The sequence below is a fragment of the Octopus sinensis genome, linkage group LG26 (genome assembly GCF_006345805.1).
Source record: "Octopus sinensis linkage group LG26, ASM634580v1, whole genome shotgun sequence".
NCBI classification, from domain to species: domain Eukaryota; kingdom Metazoa; phylum Mollusca; class Cephalopoda; order Octopoda; family Octopodidae; genus Octopus; species Octopus sinensis.
Genome location: NC_043022.1, coordinates 5,997,403 through 6,019,916, shown reverse-complemented (window position 1 = coordinate 6,019,916; position 22,514 = coordinate 5,997,403). Strand labels below are relative to the sequence as shown.

The following is a 22,514-nucleotide window of genomic DNA, read 5'->3' as shown; positions in this document are numbered from 1 at the left end:
AAAATATCCCTATAATGGTAAATGACTCACCGTTGGCACCCCCCACCCCGCTCCAGTTTTACCTTTATTCTCTATTATAGTCTTACTCCCCTCCTTCTCACCTAACCTGTTTATTGCACCCCCTTCCCCCCCAAAAAAACCCCCACTTTTTAGGGTTAATATTCAACAATATTTGTGCAAACTGTAAATTTATTCAGGGTTATTTTCAGCGGAATTTTGTTTTTAGTTTACTTCTGTCTGTGTGTATGTGTGTGTCTGCATCTGTGTGCGTGTGTGTGTGTGTGTATATATATATGTATATATATACATAAATATAAATATATAAGCGTGTGTGTGTGAGTGTATGAGCATGTGAATGTGTGTAAGATGTATTGGTGTGTGTGTGTATGACCCTGTGTGAGAGTATGCGTATGTGGATGAGCAAATGTGTGTGTGAGCTCAGTGTGTGTGTGAATGTAAAAAGCAAAATCCGTAAAGGGTGTGGTTGGCTGGTTTAATCAACAAAGATAAACTCCCATCCAACATGAAGCAACAATGTTTTTTCACCTTTCTCCTGATTACAGGGGGGCGACGGGTGGTGGTGGTGGTGCTACTATTGTAGTCGGTGTTGTTGATGTTGTTGTTGTTACCTCCAAGTGGAACAACACTCAGCCAAATAATAATAATAATAATAATTAATAAAACTCTCTGAGAACTCTATCATCTTGGTAGTCACCTTCCTTGTAAACTGATGCCGACTTTGAGTTTCTGCTATGAAGAGGAGGAGGAGGAGGAGGAGGCACTGGTTTAATGGTAGATCAGCTTCATATCTTGTTTACAGGTGATACCACACACATAATATGATGCCGCACACATGTAATGCAGCACACACACACACACACATGTAATGTGACACACACACACACACACACACACACATGTATTAATTAAAACTGTAATAGGCCACCCTGAAAATATATTTTCTCGTGACAAAAAGTCATCCTTAAACAGGTGGAAAGACTGGTATTCACCTTGCAACAGGTCATATCCGGCCAAAATATTCTTCCTGCTTCATGTCCAAACTGACCTAATCGAAACAGCCTCTCACACCTACCCTACAATGTCATTCTAAGAAATAAAGCAATCCAATCATTGAAATCTCAAAGCTAGGAGATAATGTCTGATTAGTTCAAAACAATATGAATGAATAAGCTTTATATTTGGGTGAGTAATCTGAAGAATGCTAAAGGGTCAAAATAAGGACCACATGAACCAGTGAGGGAGCTTTCTCTGTAGTCACGTGACCTTACACAATGCAACAGCCAAATATCTCCCTCAACAAACTCCCTACTCTCTTTGACCCTTTAGCATGTAAACCAGCCATATCCAGACCCAGACCCAGCTGGCCAAATCTGACCCCTTACACCAATCCGACAATGTCGTTCTAAAAACAAACAATCACTTCATTGGAATCTCAAAGCTAGGAGATAATCCAGGATTAATTGAAAACAATGGAAATAGATAAGGATTAGCATTTGATGGAGGAATCTGAACACTAAACGGTTAATTTATGAAATTGTTGCAAAATGTCTTCGGGGGCTGTGGACCCTTTTTTTGTGTTTTTGTTTTTCCAATGATCAAACAACTTTGTGCAAAGGTGTGTGTGTATTGATTGTGAAGGCATGTAGCATGGTGGTGAGGAGCATTTGGTTCATGATCATAAGGCCATGAGTTCAATTCCTAGGAGCACACTGTGTCCTTGGGCAAAATACTTTATTACAAGTTGTTCCTGTTCACTCACCTGGCAAAATATGATTTGTACCTGTAATTCAAAAAGGCCAAACTTGTCACATTCTGTGTCATGCTAAATCTCTCTGAGAACTACATAAAGGGTATGATTACAGGTAAGTTGACCACCATCAATTACCTGCAGGGAAAGTTCATTGCAATCAATTCACTGCGAGGAAAGTTTGCTAAGAAAATATATCCATAATATTTCACCATTAATAATTAAAAAAACGATTTTATAGAAAAAAAAATGATGAATTGATGACGGTGAACTTGCCCTGCAGTGAATTGATGATGGTGAAATTACTGGATACGAAAGGGCACATATGACTGTGGAGTACTCAACCACTTGCACATTAATTCCACAATAAGGCTCTTCTGTTGATTGGATTAACCGGAACCCTCATTACCATAACCAGTTGAGTGCCAGCATGTTGAGATTTTGCTTATCATTGTGAGAGGGACTTGGTGCATGGGTTATTGTTTTGCACTTTTAAAGGCCTGTAGAATGTCAAAAAAAACCCCTTATGTGGCAAACAGGTGAAGGTTGCTGCCAGAGAGAGCAGCTGGCTGTAGAATCCTGTAAAATCTAAGCTCAAATAATTCCCCATCTAACCCATGCCAGCATAGAAAAACAGATGTTAAGCAGCCGAATGAATCTGAATCCGTACAGGTACACAGGACAACAAAAGAGACGGCTCCGTCAGGCAGCAAATCAACCTTGCGCAGGTAAAAAAGATGGACATTTGCCTGGTACGGTCCTGTATCTTGCCACAACTCCCTGTTCAAAACTAAGGGAGGGCAAAAGAGGGGCAGATGGAGAAAATCCTAGTTTGACAATATCAAGGACTTGAAAGGTCACAACAGAGTGAACCTGCTATGCGTGACAGAGAACAGCAACCAGTGGTGATGGCTGAATATGGCAGCATCTAGAATGGCAATCAGATGACTGGCAGCACCAATTAATGGCACTAGAAGATGATGATGATGATGATGATGGTAGGTAGGAGTGTGTGAGCTTATGTGGCAGAGGAAAACTAAAAGTACACACACACACACACACACACACACACACACACACACACACACGACTGGCCTTAGAATTAAAAATGTACAAATGAAACCACATCAGTCTAGACAAACTAAAATCAGGTGATTTAGTCCATTAATGCAAAACAGATTATGCAGATTACAGAATGTGTGTGTGTGTGTGTGTGTGTGTGTGTGTGTGTGTGTGTGTGTGTGTGTGTTTATATAATGACAATCAACAAAGATTTCAGTTTTTATTTTTCGTTCCTATTCTTCCTCATTTCTTCCTACAAAAACATGCAACATTTTCATTGTTACTTTCCTAGTTTAAACTCTAAAATTATTTCAAGATTTTCAAACCATTTCTAGAACATCTGCACTGCTTCTGTGACAAGGTCATCCACGCTTCCACAAAAACTCGACTAAGTCATTCCTGACCGTCAAAGTAGTAGTTTCGTTTTATCGCTATTGTTAACGACAAGGACAATGGAATTAGGTTTTTAATTCATACCTTCAGGAAATGTAGGCCTTTAAAATGCTAACAAAGAAAATTCAACTAATTTGTCAGCAACAACAAGAATGGAAACCATAACGTTATCCTTGATTCTCTCCAGAAAGAAGTCTTGTGTTCTTCCATGTTCTCTAATTAGTCGTCTCTTTATCACAGAGAACAATTTATTTTTGGAGAAAATATGTAACAGAAATAGCTACTCATATTAATATTATTAAGAAATGACACTGAATGGTGGAATCGGTGGAGCGTTGGATAAAACACCTTGTGTTATTTAGTTGCATTCTTTCCCTTCCTGGATTATTTTGCCTTTTAACCACCCAGGATCTGCAGAATAAGGAATTAAACAAATATTGGTTTCACATTTTGGCACCAGGCTCATTGACCCCAGTTGGAACACCAACCCCAGTGCTCTATTGACCCTGAAAGGCAAAGTCAACCTCGATAGCATTTGAACTCAGAATGTAAAGATGGACAAAATGCCACTAAGCATTTTACCTGGTATGGTAACAGTTCTGCCAGCTCGCCACCTTATACCAGTCATATACTGAGGTCAGTTTCATCACATATACCTTCCTTCCAAATTCGGAACCTAGTGTTTCTGATATAATCCCATCCATCCATCCACCATCTCTACCCACAGGGGTGATGAGGATAGGGTCCTCAAGTACCCCCTCCGTAGAGTCCAATCTAAAGCAACCATTATTACACCTGCCTGCTGGTTTCCTAAGTGCAACCAATTGAGACTGTGGATATTCTGCAACCATCTCGTTCTTAAGGAGACCCCTAGGCCTCTCCTGCCAGTTGGCTCAGCTTGGAGAATCCGTTTTGTGGTTCTTTCCTGTGACATTCTAATCACACATCCATACTACTGCAGCTATGATCTATTCATCCACCATCTCTGCCGATTATTCCTCTGGGAGGGTTGTGGGCATAGAGTCCTCAGGCACCTCCTCCATAGGGTCCTATCAAAAGCAACCATCATTCCCCAGCACAACCAATTGAGACTGTAGATGTTGTTCAACCCTCTCGTTCTTGCTCAACCCTTTGGTCTCCTCTCAGGTGACTCAGCTTGAAGAATCCATCTTGTAATCCTTTCCTGTACTATCTTCATCACATGACCATAATACTCGAGCTGTGACCACTATATGGAGGAATGGTGGCTCAGCCTGGAGTGACTTCTTGATCTCCAAGCAACGGACCCTGTTGAGAAATGTTATTCCAGAGATCCTTTGGAGGAACCCTATTTCAATCACTTCTATGGAGTAATTAACTGATATAATTAAGAATTACTTCAGAATAATTATTTCCAACAAATGCATTAATTTACCACAATATCGCTGTAACAGAGTATTTATCAAACGATAATTACAATAGTTGAGTTGGAGTTAATATAATTAGTGTAATTAGCATTGAATACTTAATTAGAAATGTCTGTGTCAAGGAAGACAACATTTACTCAATGACTAATATTATTTTGATAATTTCATGAATTATGGGAGATAACTTCAGGTATGTTTCAGACTTTTTGTACCTCCTCAGTCCTAATATTTACTAAAATGGAACATGTCTTCCAAAATTATCAAAACAATATCTGTCTTTGAACTTAAAATGCCTATTTTCTCCATATAATTACATCTAATTAGTTACGAAACACTCATTACATTAAATATGTTAGCACTAACTTAACTGTCGTTTTTCGTGTGAATGGTGTCTGGGTAATTAAATTCAGTGAGTTTTGTTTTGGTAAAATCTGCTATTTTCTCATGTGTCCTCATCTACAATACTCTGTGTTTCCATGGTGACTCTCTCAGCCCTACATCACCATATAAGGTTAAAGTCAAAGTCTCATCCTTTACCCCTAGAACTGTGAAAGACATTGTCAAGTACAAAGTGAAATGTCTTATAATGTCGGTTTGTTTGGCCCTTCACAGCATGGATTCAAAATCCTGCAGAGGTTGACTTTACTTTTCAGCCATCTGGGGCCCAAGAAAACAAGGACCAGCTCTATACTGCCAGTGGATTTGATCTTTTGTTTCCTTTCTTATCCAGATTTTTTAATATTTTGTCTAAGTCAGAAATCAATAGAAAATGATAGACAAGAAAATTGACAAATACCAAAATGATGATGATAATGATGGTGGTGATGATGATGGTGGTGATGATGATGATGATGATGATAATGATGAGGATGGTGGTGATGATGATGAGGATGGTGGTGATGATGATGATGATGATGGTGGTGGTGGTGGTGGTGGTGGTGATGATGATGATGATGGTGATGATGATAAAAGTTGTGACACGTATTTCATTTGCCTTTCATATTAATTTCTTGTGACCATTTAATGTTGGAAATTTCTGATTTTTTTTTTCTCCCATTTTCTAAAAATCTAAGATTAATAAAAGAATTAAATGACTAAAACAAAAAATAAAAAAAAAATAACAAAAATTAGTAATTATGAGTGTAGTAGCTGCAATGATGGAAATTCTGTCTGGTGAGACTGGAACCATATTTCATAAGTTTCTAAAGAGAGATGCTTGTCTTGCACACTCAGGAAAAACAAAATATTCTAATTCATACTAAAAGAATAATTAATTTGTATTGTGTCCTACACAGCAAGAAAGATTATTATTATTATCATTATCATTATCATTATCATTATTATTATTATTATTATTGAGTGAGAGAGTGGAGGCACATGGCTGGCCTAGTGGTTAGAGCAGTTGACTTGCAGTAGAGGGATCTTTAGCTTCCTTCCTTCCTTTCGGGGTTGATAAAATAAGTACCAGTTGAACACTGGGGTCAATGTTATGGACTTATGCACTACCTTGAATTTGCTGGCCTTGTGCCAAAATTTGAAACCATTTTTATCAAAGGTGGTGAACTGGCAGAATCATTAGCATGCCAAGCAAAATGCTTAGCAGTATTTCTTCTGTCACTACGTTCTGAGTTCAAATTCTGCCGAGGTCGACTTTGCCTTTCATCTTTTCGGAGTCGATAAATTAAGTACCAGTTACGCACTGGGGTCAATGTAACTAACTAGTCCCCTACCCTCAAATTCAGGCCTTGTGCCTATAGTAGAAAGGATTATTATTATTATTATTATTATTATTATTATTATTATTATTATTATTACTGTTGTTGTTGTTGTTGTTCCACTAACAAGAATCACAAGATACCATTTTGTTTTTGTATCTGAATGGATATTATTATTAAAAGCCCCCATTTTAATAATTCCTTCATCTTGGCTCTACTTGAATGAAAGGAAGAAAAAAAAAGCCTATTATGTCCTGGAAGTCATTAAAGAAATGGATGCAAAAACATTAGAAAAAGATGAAAAGACTTTAAAATTCCAAAAAAAAAAAAAAGAAAAAATAAGAAAAGAAATGGCTGCCTAAAGGACTGACTTTTGAAAATCTTATTGGAATCTTTTAGCTAAAGAATAGTTTTCGTTTGTCAAAGATATCGTTAAAATACTGTTAATTTAGACAGTCACATAAAATAGTAGGTGGGTGGGGGTGGGAGCAGATAGTTTTATAGATTTTTTTTGTTTTTTTAGTACCAATGACAACCCATCTGCAATTAAAATGATGATTATTTTTGAAACATATAACGAAGTTGGATAATAATGGTGTAATAGGCGCAGGAGTGGCTGTGTGGTAAGTAGCTTGCTTACCAACCACATGGTTCTGGGTTCAGTCCCACTGCGTGGCACCTTGGGCAAGTGTCTTCTACTATAGCCTCGGGCCGACCAAAGCCTTGTGAGTGGATTTGGTAGACGGAAACTGAAAGAAGCCCGTCATATATATGTATATACATATATATGTGTGTGTGTGTGTGTGTGTGTGTGTGTGTATGTTTGTGTGTCTGTGTTTGTCTCCCTAGCATTGCTTGACAACCGATACTGGTGTGTTTATGTCCCCGTCACTTAGCGGTTCGGCAAAAGAGACTGATAGAATAAGCACTGGGCTTACAAAAAATAAGTCCCGGGGTCGAGTTGCTTGATTGAAGGCGTTATACAAACCACTCAACCAATATCACATACTTAATGCTGTGTGTTAGTTAAACACTTGCAACAGTAGTTTTTTTTTTCTAAAGAAGACCCTTTTAAAGATGCATAGTGTTAAAAAGACACAGGGGGCCTCCCTAAACAAAACACCACATCTACAAGTATTTTTTTATTGGTAATATTTACATTATGGAGCTGCTTCCAATACAAAGTTTGAATTTTGTTCTACTTGTGCAACACTTTTGCACATCAGCAGATAGATTTTTACAGCATCTGCAAACTTCTGGTTGGCAATTCAAATTCATTTCGGAAGTGAGGCAAGTATACAACACTGATAATCAGAAAATTCTATGAAATCTCGATGTATACCATTCTTGTTCACTTCAAAAGCAGCTTCATTTCACCAACTTTGAAGTATATTGTTTTCTAACACTAAATGACTCTGAAGGGGCCTACCATAGATGGAATATTTCAGCTACAAGTGCTTAACGAACACACATCCATTGAATATGGGATATTTGTTATGTTTCCCTTATTATAACCTTCTTCTCAAAACATGTGAAACTATCTGTTTTAGAGGGATCAAAATTTTAAGGGCTACTATCAAAATTTCATGCTAACTTATGTTCCAAACATCAGCTGAGAAATAAGAAAATTATTTTTAATAAATCCTTTATTACATTTGAAATTAATTGAAACAAAATCCGTGTGGTAACAAAAGGATCGTTAAAGCAACCTAAACTAGAAAACCTTTCATCAAAATTTCATATTTATTTTATGTTCTGAACACCAGCTTTCAACAGAAATCATCATCATCATCATCATCATTTAGCGTCCGTTTTCCATGCTAGCATGGGTTGGATAGTTCAACTGGGGTCTGTGAAGCTGGAAGGCTTCATCAGGCCCAGTCAGATCTGGCAGTGTTTCTACGGCTGGATGCCCTTCCTAACGCCAACCACTCCGTGAGTGTAGTGGGTGCTTTTTACGTGCCACCCGCACAGGTGCCAGACAGAGCTGGCAAACGGCCACGAACGGACGGTGCTTTTACGTGTCAACGGCACGGGGACCAGGCGAGGCTGGCAACGGACACGAAACGGATGGTGTTTTTACGTGTCACCGGCACGGGGGCCAGGCGAGGCTGGCAACGGACACGAACGGATGGTGCTTTTACGTGCCACCGGCACGGGGGCCAGACAGAGCTGGCATGGTAACAAAAGGGTTAAAGTGATCTGAAATTAAAACCTGCCACCAAAATTTCAGGTTAATTTATGCGTCAAACAACCAGCTTTATAATAAAACAGTTATTCTACTAAATTGTTCCACTAAATTATTTTCAGAATTAATTGGAGCAGAAACGGTAATAAAGAGATTAGAGAAACAAACATAAAAAGTCTTGGAGGGAAACACTAGTTTTGCAGAGAACTGGCATCGATTCAGTCATAAAAATGGTAAATCCTGTGAAGAAATCAATACAGGTTTGACATTGTTGATTTGTGTGTGTGTGTGTATGTGTGTGATTCTGTTTATCAGTGTCATTATATATCTTTCAACTTGGATAGAAGTTAATTGTTATCAAAACTCAAAAAAAAAAAAAAAAACTTGGAGTCATTTACAAGAATTTCCTGTCTGCAGTAGAACAGAAATCAAGGAATTTTTTTTTCTCCTTTTTGTTTCCTACCGTTGATCACAAAACATTGTTGCGAACTTGCATTATCCATTTATGACCCCCACCCCCACACCACCCTGTGGCTACAATATGCAGAATAAATCAGTGTAATCAGACAACTTCCTTATTAACGAAGGGCTGTAATATGTCCTTGTTTGTCTTTTATCTCGTTAACTGATCTCCCCACCTCCAAAAAAAAAAAGAAATCAAGTTAATTCTTTCTGATTTACTTCTCCTTTCAAAGCTACACACACACACACACATCTGGGTGTGGGTGCTGTGAAGTAAAATCTATGTCCCAAACACTCCATACATAATGTATAAAAGGGTGGGGGTGGGGTAGTGCGTGGGGGGGGGGAATTACTACAAAGATAACTGGAAGACGTGATTGAGTCATTCGTTAATGAGTCACTCCTAATGATGTTGTAATCCAACACCAACAACACTGAACCAAACAGAACATTAAACTTACACCCACACCTATAGGCATACAGGTAGACGGAAGTAGGCACATGTATGTGTGTGTGTGTGTACTTATATATACACACACATATATATACGTGTGTATATATATATATATGTATATATATATATATATATATACATATATATATGTATATATACATATATATATACATGTATATATATATATATATATAATATACATGTATATATACATGTATATATATATATATATAAATATACATGTATATATATATGTATATATATATATATATATATATAAATATACATGTATATATACATATATATATATATATATACATATATATATGTATATATACATTTATATATACATGTATATTTATATATACACACACACACACCTATATGCATACATGTAGACAGAAGTGTATGTATATATATATATGTATATGTATATATATATATATATATATATATATATATATATTATGCTCTCTCTCTTTCACTCAGTCTCTGTGTATGTATATATATATTATATATATATATATATATATTATATATATATTTATATACGTGCGTGTGTACACGCAGGCTAACATGTTAAAAGAGAATAAGAAATGCCTCAACAAAAGCCATCAGTCCTGTTGTCACAATGCTGCAACCTACAACCTATCAATCAATACAGATCAATATATATTACACAGGATTGTTCTGATGATATAAACAGCATATTTAAAAGGCTTTTGTCTGGGTGATGAAATTCTTAGTCAACAGATCATACGCAGAAAGCCGGGAATAGATAATGCGTTATGGGTTGGGGCAAAGAATTCTACACAATTTGATGTAACATAGCAAACCTCTCTTTCTATTGTAATTCCGTTCACATCAAGAATGGTTTATGGCAGCAGTTCCCAACGTTTGTTGCACCAAGAACTGGTTTCATGCCAGACAAGTTTTTCCACAGCTAGGAGATCACATGTATAACAAAACAATATAGAGTATAATATATTGTTTAATTATTACATACATAATGCATATATAATGCGCAGGAGTGGCTGTGTGGTAAGTAGCTTGCTAACCAACCACATGGTTCCGGGTTCAGTCCCACTGCGTGGCATCTTGGGCAAGTGTCTTCTGCTATAGCCCCGGGCCAACCAATGCCTTGTGAGTGGATTTGGTAGACGGAAACTGAAAGAAGCCTGTCGTATATATGTATATATATATGTATGTGTGTGTGTGTGTTTGTGTTTGTCCCCCTAGCATTGCTTGACACCGATGCTGGTGTGTTTACGTCCCTGTCACTTAGCGGTTCGGCAAAAGAGACCGATAGAATAAGTACTGGGCTTACAAAGAATAAGTCCCGGGGTCGAGTTGCTCGACTAAAGGTGGTGCTCCAGCATGGCCGCAGTCAAATGACTGAAACAAGTAAAAGAGTAATATTGCACATATATATTGCATATTAATTGTATATAGAAAGGAGCTTTAGTTTATGAACACCTGTCATTAAGAACAAGTCACTTTACAAACAATTCTTTGAACCTAGAATGTCTCAGGTGATAACGGTGTCACGAGCAATGGACGTACAAGCCAGCACCAACAGTTGGTGACCAGCTGGGAGTCTGATGCAGAAAAGGGTCAGTAACTGTCAGTAGCTTGTGTTCAGTGCAGACACCTGTTCAAATTTGCTGTTTGATCTCTTGGATTTCTTAGGGGAAAAAATTGCTTTGCTTTACAAACATTTTGGATGGTGAATGGGCCTTCAGGAATGAATTAAATTCATAAGCCGAGGTTCAACTGTATACCAGATATACATGACATACATATTAGATATGTATATTATATATATATATATTACATACACAGGTGAAGGTGTGGCTGTGAGGTAAGAAGCTTGCTTCCCAACCACATGGTTCTGGGTTCAGTTCCGCTGCACAAATTCTGCTATAGCCTTGGGCTGACTAAAGCCTTGTGAGTGGATTTGGTAGACGGAAATTGAAAGAAGCCATTCATATAGTGTGTGTGTGTGTGTGTGTATGTATATGTGTGTCTTTGTGTCCATGTTTGACACCAGTATTGGTTTTTTTCCTCCGCCGTAATAGCGGTTCAGCAAAAGAGACTGATAGAATAAGTACCAAGCTTTAAGAAAAAAAAAAAACCAAGTCTTAGGGTTGATTTGTTCAATTAAAAACCATTCAAAGCAATGCTCCAGCATGGTCACAGTCAAATGACTGAAACAATTAAAAGAATAAAAGATTACATAAAGCAAAAAAAAAGAGAAAAAAACTTGCGGATTGATAATCAATAAAAAACAGAAATGAAATTTTAAAAATCTATTCTTTGTGCATGATCCCTGCATCAAATGATCCGTAGCCTGGTGGTTGGGGGCCCCTGGTTTATAAGAATATTAAATGAAATACTTGACTGGGATCTTTTATTTCATCAACCCTGGAAATATATAAGGCAAAGTTGATGTCAGCAGGATTTGAACCCAGAATATAAAAATCCTTTTGTTTTTGTTCTGTTTCCACAATTCTTCCAGTCTTTCACAAACCAATTCTTAATTGTTAATCTCTTTAATGTATAGCTTGTGGTAATCTATTTAAATACATTTGAATAGATCTACATAAATTATACAAGTTGTTCTCTATTATGCGCATGCTGTGTCTTTTAATCCCCTAATCTTGAAATCAGTCAGTCTGCTTCTGTAATCTGTTCTCCCCTACTCTCCCCAGGTTGTCCTGCCACCGTTCTTCCCTGATTCTTAAAACACGTCAAAAACAATATTCAAGCAAAGAAAAAGGAAAGACTTACAGACAGACAACCGTTAAATAACTTGGATGTTGAATATTATTCTGACAGGGGTGGCATTCAATGGGGTGGTGTTTTCAGAGCTACCTTACAATGACTCAATGTTTTCTAATCGTATTTCTACCTGGTTACACACTGGACGTAACAGTTGCCGTTTTGCTTCGACTGATAACTAATATCACAATTACAAATCACAATATTTGGTTTTCTTTCAGAGACAATTCAACAGAAAGCATAAAGGTGGGAATTCTCTTTCAAAAAAATGTAGTCTCAGGTTGTTGGTAAAATGTTGCATTATTTGTGGCTATTTTTATTCCTGTTGTCAATGTAAGTTGACCCAGGAGGGGAGTGGTATCTGACCTCAAGGTCAGAGGTCACAACTTCAAACAGTCTACAACATTTCACAGTGTATAGCAATAACTATTTCTTTATTACCCACAAGGGGCTAAACACAGAGGGGACAAACAAGGACAGACATAGGTATTAAGTCTATTACATCGACCCCGGTGCGTAACTGGTGCTTAATTTATCGACCCCGAAAGGATGAAAGGCAAAGTCAACCTCGGCGGAATTTGAACTCAGAACATAACGACAGCCGAAATACCGCTCAGCATTTTGCCTGACGTGCTAACGATTCTGCCAGCTCGCCGCCTCATAGCAATAACACAAAGAAATAAATAGAGGCAGAAGGCCATCGGTGGCGGCGGCAGAGTTCAATTTGAGAGTAACCAGGTGGCATCTGGTGTGGAATAGCAATGGAATTCATTACGAATATTCTTCAATGTAGCATCATCTATTTTGTTACCCAGGCCAAAACATCTACCTTGTTATCTTCTATCCATGATGGACAAGTGATATTTCAGGACCAAGTAAAATGCACTTGTGCCAGTGACACGTGAGACATGCACTTGTGCTGCTTCCACATAGGATGCACTCGCACTGGTAGCAGGTTAGAAGCACCCTGCACACTCTGTGAAGTGGATGGCATTAAGAGCAGCATCCAGCCATAGAGACCATGCCAAAACAGACAACTGGAACCTGGTCAGCTCCAGTCAAAACCACCCAACCCATGCCAGCAGAGAAAACAGACATTAAATGACAACAATATATCTCTCTATATATATATAAATGGCAAAATGTCTGTGTGTGTGTCCTTTATACAAATCCACAGTATAAATATAAGAGAGTTACCGCTAAGTGGTTAACTCTAGTGCTAAAAATAGCTCCTTTTTCTGGTATATCTAATTTTTCACCCTCATTTATGAATTTATATATATATATATCTGTAAAATAATATGTGACAATTATTCAATAGCCAAGATAGAACTCTGAGTTTCTGATGGCCAGATAACTGAAGAGATGGTGTTGTGGATTTCCACTTCGGCATCCAAAACTCAGACTTATCTTGGCTATTGAGTAATTGTCGCATATTTATTTTACAGATAAATTTCTTCTATTTACATAATATTGAGGTCTCTTTCTTTCTTTTGTCATCTTACTGTTTTTACCTATATATATATATATATATATATATATATGGTGATGGTGATGATGATGATACTGACAGACAAAATGCTTAGTGGCACTTCTAGCTTCTTCTGAGTTTAAATTCTGCTGAGGCTGACTTTGCCTTCTGTCACTTTGGTATTGATGAAATAAGTACTAACAGAGACATTGGCCTTGATGTAATCAAGTAAACCCCCTTGACCCACATTTCAGGCATTGTACCCATAGTAGAAAGGATTATTATTACCATCATTATCATTCACTGTTTTAGGGGACACATCCCCTAACTCTCACACTCTCTCTCTCTCTCTCTCTCTCTCACACACACGCATATGATTATAATAGAATGTTTTAGCAAAGACTCTGCTTTCACCCTATTGTAGGGTTTGTCAGAAACTAGTAATACTCTAAATCTGTAGATGTAGCATAATTGATTTCAAAATCTATTTTAGGCAATTCCAAACATTTGTACCAAATCTAAACAAATTATAAAAACAGAATTAAGTAAGAAGAACAAACAACTAGACGGCATCATTGGAATCAAATGAAGAAAGCATGAAGAAACGATCGTTATTTGATAACGAGAGAAAGATAAACAGATAAAACAATGTCCCATTTAATTCAATGCCACTGCATGCCTATATTGCAAGGTACACAAATACTGGTAAAAATAACAAATAAACAAGATTGAATGTAACAAAGTTGGTTTATCTGTTTATCTTTGTTTGGGATTAAACAGATATTTGAGGAAAAGGATTCCAGCTGTGACCAGTTTACTGTCGTCTTGTCAGCGACTGCGTAGTCCAATATCTACTTATTTATTGAGGAGAGGGATGTGAGGAGATTTGATGGCTATTTCTAGCAAGCTAGGGGAATGTCTACATGACCAGCCATGTACACGAGTACATTAGTTTGTGTGTGTGACTGCATAGTCCAATATCTACTTATTTATTGAGGAGAGGGATGTGAGGGAGATTTGATGGCTATTTCTAGCAAGCTAGGGGAATGTCTACATGACCAGCCATGTACACGAGTGCATTAGTTTGTGTGTGTGTGTTTGTGTGCATGTTTACATCAACACATATGCACTAAATACATTAGCACAGTCACATGTATACATCTATCTGTATAGTTATGAGCTACTAATAATTTCATACATTGGAGATATTGCCTAGGCATGTTATTAAAACCTGCCTAGACAACATCTCCCATACAGTTCTATATTTAAGGGATGAGGAATTATGTACATTATTTACATTTGATGGATATTTGTCCTCACATAGTGTAGTGGTTAAGAGCAGGGGCTACTAACCCCAAAATTCCGAGTTCAATTCCAAACAGTGGCCTGAATAATAATAATAATAATAATAATAATAACAACATTGAAAAATACGTTAGGAATGAGAACTCAGGTTTGAAATTTCTCCAAGACACTTGATGAAGGCTGCAGGGTATATCAGCCGAAATGTGTTAACAACAAACAAGATGAGGACAAATATCCACCAAATGTAAATAATGAATATATCCCATGCTTGAAACTATTAGTTGCTCATAATTATATATTGCAATAAATAACTGTGTATATATATATATATATATATATATATATATATATACACATACACAAACACATATGCACAAAATGAGCTTCTTTCAGTTTCTGTCAACCAAATCCAATTCAGAAGGCTTCCCCGTTGGACTGAACTCAAGATCATGTGATTGGTAAGCAAACTTTTCAATTAAACATTCCAACTTATGCTCTAAACACACACACACACACTCATATATACACTTATATATATACATTTATTTATTGCATACAATGATGTATAATAGCCCACATGCAAGTATTCACAAAAATACACACATATTCACAGTTCAGTGTGTGTGTGTGTGTGCATTTCTGCCTTTAGCACCACCACCACCACCACCACCACCACCACTTCATCATCACCACTAGCAGTTATCTCTCTCTCTCCTCACCGGTTACCAAAATACCTTCCAACAGCAACGTCTTCTACAAACTTATCTCTATTTACTTAAGGAATGGCTCTTTATTTAAAGATTGCCCAGATATTTCTAGAAACTTTCAAAGCTGGATATTTCGTCAATATTTTTACTCAATATTTATTTATATTTTAGTTGATATTTGTTTATTTATTTATTCCTTTCATTGTTTACTTATCTTGATTTCTGCTTTGAAGCCAGGAAAGTCTGTAAAATACTTTGGCAATTCATTTTCTTTCCACCCTATTTCATGTTTAACCTTCTCATAACCAGTTCCTCATCAAATACAACTTCCTAAGTGTCTTAATTAATTTTCAAAAATAAGCTGCCAACTGCCCCCCCCACAATACCCCTGTCTCTTGTACTCCCACCCCAGGACTTGAGGGGCCACCCAGACACCTCAGTTCTAATATCTATCTTTTCACAGCTTCTTATTGATCAGTCTCTCCTTCACCAAACTAAATGTGAATAACCATGCTGCCCTTCTACAAGAACCTGCTCAGCCCTCATCCTCACTTCTCATATCTTAACCCCCCCTCATCTTCTAGTATAAAGCCAACTCCATTTCCCTTGGGGTTCGTAGTCTTGCAAGCTGCATGGCACCCAGTCTGTGCTGTAAAGCGGTTGGTGTTAGGGAAGATATCCAGCCATAGAAACCATGCTGAAACAGAGGATTGGAGCATAAAGGAGTCCTTAGACCCATCAGATCCTGTCAAACCATTTGGAAGCACTCCGTCGGTTACGACAACGAGGGTTCCGGTTGATCCGATCAACGGAACAGCCCGCTCGTGAAATTAACGTGTAAGTGGCTGAGCACTCCACAGACACGTGTACCCTTAACGTAGTTCTCGGGGATATTCAGCCTGACACAGAGAGTGACAAAGCCGGCCCTTTGAAATACAGGTACAACAGAAACAGGAAGTAAGAGTGAGAGAAAGTTGTGGTGAAAGAGTACAGCAGGGATCACCACCATCCCTGCCAGAGCGTCGTGGAGCTTTAGGTGTTTTCGCTCAATAAACACTCACAACGCCCGGTCTGGGAATCGAAACCGCGATCCTACGACCGCGAGTCCGCTGCCCTAACCACTGGGCCATTGCGCCTCCACATTTATCCTATGCCAGCATGGAACATGGACTGCCTTGCTGTACTCAAGAAGATTTATACTCCACAGCAGAAGAGTTAAGATTGATCCCTCTGGTGCTGTAAAGGATGTGTGGAAGTGCCCGTGCAGTGCCACATAAAAGACCCATGTGGCATCATGTAAAAATGACTGCATAGTGCTGTGTAAAAGTGTCCATGTGAGACATGTAAAAGCACTCAGCACACTTTGTAAAGTGGTTGGCATGTTAGGAAGGGCATCCTGCTGTAGAGACCAGATTAGACTGGAATCAGGTGCAGCTCCCCAGCTTGCCAGCTCTGGTCAAACTAACCAATCCATGCCAGCATGGACAACAGATGTTAAATGATGATGATGATGATGATGATGGTGGTTGGTGGTGGTGGTGGTGAAGATGTTTGAAAACTTACCAAAGAAATTCTCATGTGAAATTAGAAGAGAAGGTTTTAATTGAAATATAAGCATTTTAAAATAAGTGGTTTTGTATCATGGAAGGTGGTGGGCCAGCATGGCCTCAGCTCTGATGGTAAAAACAAACTAAATAACAACAACAACAACAAAAAATAAAAGAACTGAAAGTGGCCTCAGGTGTAATAATTACCTGCTCAATGAATTACTGAGTGGCTGAGTGCTCCACAGATATGCCTGATGTTAACTAGAGTAAATATGACAGAGTTTGTGACAAGGACAGGCCTTTATACAACAGATACAATCCACTCAATGGGCTTCCATTCAGTCTCTAGTGGTCCACTTTCTCTCACAAGACTTGGATTGACTCGAGACGATAACAAAAGACCCTTGCCCAGGGTGCCACACAGTGAGACTGGACCCAGAATGATGTGCTTGGGAGGCAAGCTTCTTACCACACAGAACCGTTCCTGTTAACAAAATGTTCGTCAATGGAAGGTTTTTCTTGAAAGACAAGAACCTTAAACATGAGACAGTTTGCATCATCCATTCACTTCATGTCTTGAAACTTGAGCGGAATAAGAAATCCCTTGCTTGAAAAACAGGTAAGGGTTAGTGACAGGAAGGGCAATGAAAACATAAAAAAAGCCCCACTTCAGAGACTATTTTGTCTGAGTTAGGTTCCCCATTTGAAAGAGAAGGATGTAGAGTAGAATTAATGATAAAAGCCCCCACTCACCCTTCTAATTGTAATATTTAATTATTGCAGCTCATTCTCAGAAAAGAGTTCTCAAATGTAAGATGATGTCAGGGTAAGCGAACAGACACGTTGGAAAGACAAGCTTTAAAATTATGTTCCCATACCAGATGACAAAGAGAACTGGCAAAAAAAAAAAAAAAAAAAAAATCGGCCCAGAAAACACAATTTAAATGTCAAAGTTTGTAGACCTATCAAACTCTCTTTTAACAGGAAAACAAAAGAAAGAAAAATGGAAGAAAAAAAGATGTAAATCTGGAAATGAAACAAAAACTGTCTGCATGTCTCTCATGTTATTTCTTCCACAAATCTGCATTGTTAGGTTGCAGTGGTTTTGCACTTTAAAACGTGGCCCTGAACCAATTATTCGTGGTGTGTGAGGTTTTAATTTAGGTTATTTTAACCCTTTAGTGTTCAGATTATTCTATCAAACATAATGCTTATTGATTCCCATTGATTTGAATTAATCATGCATTATCTCATATCTTCAAGATCTTGATGGTGTAATTACTTAATGTAGAATAACATTGTAGGGTAGGTGTGAGAGCCTGGATCTGGTCAGTTTGAACATAAAACAGATTGAATATTTTGGCCGGATATGGCCGGTTTAAATACTAAAGGGTTAAATAAGTGTTTTACTAACATAGGCACTGGCAGGGCAGCATGGTAAGGAGTTTATTTCCCAACCACACGGTTCTGGGTTCAGTCCCACAGTGTGGCACCTTGGGCAAGTGACTTCTACTATAACCGCAGGCCAACCAAAGACTTGTGAGTGGATTTCGTAGATGGAAACAGAAGGAAGCCCATTGTGTATATATATGAGTATGTGTGTGTGTGTGTTTGTTTCCCATCACTGCTTGACCACCAGCGTTGGTATGTTTATGTCCCTGTAACCTAGCAGTTAGGCAGAAGCAACTGATAGATTAACCCTTTAGAGTTCGCATTATTCTGCCAAAATTAATCCTTTTTTATCCGCATTGTTTTGAACTAATCATGCATTATCTTGTAGCTATGAGATTTTGATGAGGTAGCTGTTAATTTTTAAGATGATATTGTAGGGTTGGTGTGAGAGGCCAGATATGGCCAGTTTGAACATAAAACAAGCAGAATACTTTTGGCCGGATATGGCCAGTTTAAATGCTAAAGGGTTAAGTACCAGGCTTAAAACTGAATAAAACAAAAACAAGTCCTGGGGTTGATTTGTTTGAACAAACCCCTCCAAAGCAATGCCCCAGCATGGCCGTAGTCAAACAACTGAAGCAAGTAAAACGTTAAAAACAAGACGAGAAAAATCATCCGATGGCTAAGATTTCTGTCAGATATCTTTCGGGTAAAGACCCCCTTCGGTCATGAATGACCATGGGATTGCACCTAGAAAGTTACCCTCCTAGACACAAGTCCGGGCAAGGTTGTTTATGGAAGGCCAGCAGTCGCCCATGCATACCAGCCTCCCCTCTCCACGCCACCAGTGTTATCCAAGGGAAAGACAAAGGTCGATACAGCTTGGCACCTGTGACGTCGCAACTCATTTCTACAGCTGAGTGAACTGGAGCAACGTGAAATAAAGTGCCTTGCTCAAGAACACAACACGCAGCCCGGTCCAGGATTCGAGCTCACAACCTCACGATCGTAAGCTCGACGCTCTAACCACTGAGCCATGCGCCTCTACCAGATATCTTTATTATACAATTTAAAGGCAGTTTCAGATAATAAGTAATAAAGAGGGCTATCAAGATTTTGGTGGGCTTTTTGTTTGCCGCCCTTTATGCCGCTGTCTCCATAGCAGAGAACAGAAGAATTTCTTTGATTCTATCATATCATCTCCCACCGTTTCTCACCTCCACACTTTCGGTTATCTAAAGATGAGATACAACAAGTTTGGAGTTGATAGAATCTTATGAAGAATATTTCACACACACACACGCACATACATACACATGTATATACATTCATAATATATATGTATATACATACATAACATATATATATATATATATATATATATATACACACACATATACATTTATGTGCATATGTGAGTGCATGTATATATGTACTTGTACATGTGTGTATATATATATATATATATATATATATATATATATATATTTTATATATACATATACACATGTATATATATATATATATATATATATATACATATGTTTGTGTGTGTGTATATGTACACGTGCATGTATATGTATGTATATGTGTATATATATGTATGCATGTGTGTATGAATATGTATACGGTTCTTTGTTTACCAAAAAGCCAATATGACACAAGAAAAGCCAGGAAATCTCAGCAATCCCCTGGAAATCCCTTAATCTGTTGAACAGTTTAGTAAGTTGAGCTGTGAAAAATCTCATCTTAAACGACCATCACCTGGCTTTTATAGAACGGGGACGAGGGTGGGTATCTGCAAGGAGAAGCAAAGGAATCGGGTTTTTGTAGGGAATCTGTCAGGAAGTTGGAGATGATCGAGATGAAGATTGTAAAAGATAATGAACCAGGGATTCTGCGAATCTGATGTTTGTACAGCTTCTAACACTGATCTTGTCTCCACTACACCTGTTTCTCTTGCTGCTGTTGCTGATGATGATGATGATAACATGGCCGCTACTGCTGCTTCAGCTGCTGCTGCTACTGTCTTTGATAACTGTTGCTAACATAGACATAAAACTTGCGTACAAAGTGTGTGTATATATACACACACAAACATATATATATATGTATGTGTATGTATATATATATATATATATAGGCGTAGGAGTGGCTGTGTGGTAAGTAGCTGCTTACCAACCACATGGTTCCGGGTTCAGTCCCACAGCGTGGCATCTTGGGCAAGTGTCTTCTGCTATAGCCTTGGGCCGACCAAAGCCTTGTGAGTGGATTTGGTAGATGGAAACTGAAAGAAGCCCGTCGTATATATGTATATATATATACATGTGTGTGTTTGTGTGTCTGTGTTTGTCTCCCCAACATTGCTTGACAACCGATGCTGGTGTGTTTATGTCCCCGTCACTTAGCGGTTCGGCAAAAGAGACCGATAGAATAAGTACTGGGCTTACAATGAGTAAGTCCCGGGGTTGAGTTGCTTGATTAAAGGCGGTGCTCCAGTATGGCCGCAGTCAAATGACTGAAACAAGTAAAAGAGTAAAAAAGAGTATATATATATATATATATTATATATATATATATATATATTATATATATATATATATTATATATATATATATATATACACATTTATATATATACATATATGAGGGGTTGCTGAAAATTTCCTGGTTTTAAGGGTATTGCAAAAGGCCTGGTTGGAGGCCCAACCTCCCGAGTTCTTTTACAGGGCTTTGAAAAACTGAAGGACCACTGCAATATGTGTGTGAATCTGGAAGGGGAATAATTAACTATTGAATAATTAACTGATTAATTACCTGATGTTCCTGTAGTTTCTTTAACCCAAAACCAGAACTTTTCAGCACCCCCTCATATATGTGTGTGTGTGCAGGCACAGCTGTGTGTAAGAAGCTTGCTTCCCAACCACATGGTTCCAGGTTCAGTCCCACTGTGTGGTACCTTGGGTAAGTATCTTCCATTATAGCCTCATGCTGGCCAAAGCCTTGTGAGCGTTGGTTTGTTTCTGTCTCCAAAACTTAGTGATTTGGCTATAGATTCCAATAGAATAAGTACCAAACTTAAAAATTGGTACTGAGTCTGACTAAACCCTCATGTGACCCAGCATGGCTGCTGTCCAATGATTGAAACAAGTGAAAGATAACAGAAACACACACACACACACAACACACACACACACATAATCGAATTTCTTTGCCATCAGTAAAGATTAGGAAATAAATTTGGAGTTGTCCCCATGTTACTTCAAAGTTTACACTTATTCCCCATGTCTTTGTATTTTTAATTAATTCAAATCCTGGGGTTATCTCCCTTGCCTTTCTTAACAAGAATTATTTATTACCACTGATGTAATTTGGCTCAATTAAAAGAAAAAAATGTCTTGGCTCATTACATTTAGTGTAGATTTAACAAGGAAAGGCTGTTCCCGGTTACTATGGTAACAACAGTGGGGAAGCGAATGGGCAATAGCACTGGTTACGATGGTAACAACAGACCACTAAATACTGCCACTGGTTACTATGGTAACAACTGCTGAACTATTAGACTTTGTCAAGAGTTACTATGGCAACGATAACCCGACGCCGATGCACAATTGCTCTGGTTACCATAGTAACAACAGTGCGACCACTAAATCACCCACCCCACCTCGTTACTATGGTGAAAGCAGCTGAGGAGGGTGGGGTAAGGGTGTATGGAAGTACCGGAACACTATCAATGGTTACTATGGCAACACCAGTTAGACCGATCCAAACAATAGCACAGTTGTTTTTAAGTAAGACCAGCCAACAGAAAAAATCAATAAGCCACCACCACCACCACCCTCCACCACCCCACCCCAGCCTCCA

The 22,514-nt window shown here is 38.2% G+C and overlaps 1 protein-coding gene and 1 long non-coding RNA gene across 3 annotated transcripts in view; one reads left to right on the top strand and one right to left on the bottom strand.

Moving 5' to 3' along the window:
- Positions 1 to 22,514, bottom strand: part of LOC115224716 (rap1 GTPase-activating protein 1) — a 364,275-nt gene that overhangs the window by 213,312 nt on the left and 128,449 nt on the right. The window lies entirely within an intron of this gene.
- LOC118768031 lies at positions 3,036 to 13,768 on the top strand. Its single transcript, XR_005003955.1, has 3 exons — positions 3,036 to 3,046; positions 8,220 to 8,224; positions 13,569 to 13,768. It is a non-coding gene; the product is annotated as an uncharacterized LOC118768031 (long non-coding RNA).